The sequence below is a fragment of the Egretta garzetta genome, unplaced genomic scaffold (assembly GCF_000687185.1).
Source record: "Egretta garzetta isolate BGI_Z169 unplaced genomic scaffold, ASM68718v1 scaffold640, whole genome shotgun sequence".
Classification (NCBI taxonomy): Eukaryota; Metazoa; Chordata; class Aves; order Pelecaniformes; family Ardeidae; genus Egretta; species Egretta garzetta.
In genome coordinates, this window is record NW_009258264.1 from 2,630 (window position 1) to 4,559 (window position 1,930).

A 1,930-nucleotide genomic window follows, 5' to 3' on the forward strand; every position below is an offset into this window, starting at 1 on the left:
GTTCAGCAGCCAGAAATGGGCCCCCAGGTGAGGGCAAAAAGTGTCACCAAATCTCTGAAAAAGCCTCCAAAATCTCTGAAAAAGCCTCCAAACATTTGCAACACCAGCCCTCTCCATGCCCGGGTCCAAGCCCTGCTTGCAGCCAGAGGGAGCTGGGCAGCCCTGCCCAGGGTGTTGCTCCAGCCTGGCCAACTGCTCAGTGGTGCTCACGAGCTGCTAAGAAGTACCTAATCCACCCGAATAAATCTGGGCAAGGTATTACTGTTGGGATTAAACACGGATTTAAAAAAGACCGGATTGATTTTCTCTCTATGCTGAATTTCACGGAGGAAAAGCTCGGATGTCCTGCCAGCATGGCTGAAAATACAACACTGGAGTCACATCTCAGACCCCATCAAACCCTGCACCGATTTGGGGGTTTGCACAGCCTGGCACCCCTCTTGCTTCTCAGGGGGCTGTTGTTCTCCACTCTGGCTGACTCCTGCCCAGTAAGAGCCATTCCTCTCCAAACCCCGTGGCCCTCAGCCTTCTCTCAGCCTCGCCGGGGAAAAAACAAGTGGTGATTTAGCATCTGCCTCTTGCAAAGGGTTGGCCGGTGGCTCCTGCCTCTGCTGCTCCTGGGGAAGCACCAGGGATGCTGTGCCCAGAGCGGGGGGCAGCACCAGGGCAGCCTCCCCCAGCCCAACCCAGGCTCCGGCACTGCACGGGATGTGCCTGCTCCTAGGGGCTGAGGGGAGATGAGTCCACCTCCAGCAGCCAAAAAAGCCGTAGATTAGTGCAAATGCCAATAAATCATTAGGAATCATAAGAAAAATGTACGGTTGCCATAGCAACTGCCAGGCACAGCTTTGGGGCTGCTTCACCCCCTCCTCAGGCACGGAGCAGCTCGGTGGGGATGGAGGCAAAGCCCTGTGCCATGCCCTGAGAAGCCACCGCAGCCGGGAATGGCCTGGTGGGTTGGGGGTGGCGGTACTGGCATCGCCTTTATGGGCTTTGGGGGTGCTGAGCCCCTCCCTGAGGGGCAGTGGGGCTTTGCCACCAGCAGAGACCCCAGAGATGCTTTCCAACGGGATGGGGACCTCTTGGTCCTTCATGAACCATGGGACTGACTCTGCCATCATGAGCCGGGGGTACATCCCCCCCTGCACCCACCCGTCACGGAGGAGCCAACACCCAGCCCTCAAATCTGCACATTTTCTGCACCGGGGTCCGTGCCCCTCACCCTGGCGGGCACTCGGTGGCTGAATCTTGGGCACTCGGTGGCTGATAAAGGTCCCTCCCCAAAGTGAAGGGGATGGAATAACCTTTCCCGGGTGAGGAACTGTGCTTATTCTTGGCAAAATCCACTTCCAGTTTATATATTATAAAATCATCTAACTGACTGCTGGGAGCCTGGGGGGCAGAGGAGGGGAAGAAGGGAATTGCTAGCGGAGAGGGAATTTGCCCGCAGGAGCGAGAGTGTGATGAGCCGGGGTGACCCGGCCGCTGGCATTACTGAGTTTGGAGGATGCTGGGCTGGAGCTGGAGGCTCTGAGCCGAGAAGTGACCCTGAAGTCTCACGTGTCCTGGGGGGGGCTGCAGAAAGGAAGAGCTTTAAGGATCCAGGGCACATCCCAGCTGCTCCTCCACTCGTGCCCCTCGTGCCAATTGCAAAGCCCCCGGTTTGCCGGGCTGCTGTGCCCCCCCCAACCCCCCAGTGCTGGAGCACTTGGGCTGGAGCTGGGGAGACCCCGGGGGAAAGGCCCCGCTGGGGCGGTGATGCTCCCCCACCCGTGCAGAGCTGATGGACCATTTCTTCACCCAACCCAGAGAAGCGCGGTGCCTGGCAGTGCCCGGCCTCCTGCGCTGCTCATTTTCCACAGCTCATTTTGACAGATGCTTTAGAAAGATGCAACCTCTCCCCGTTCCCCTGCTCCCCCCCCTTCCTTTC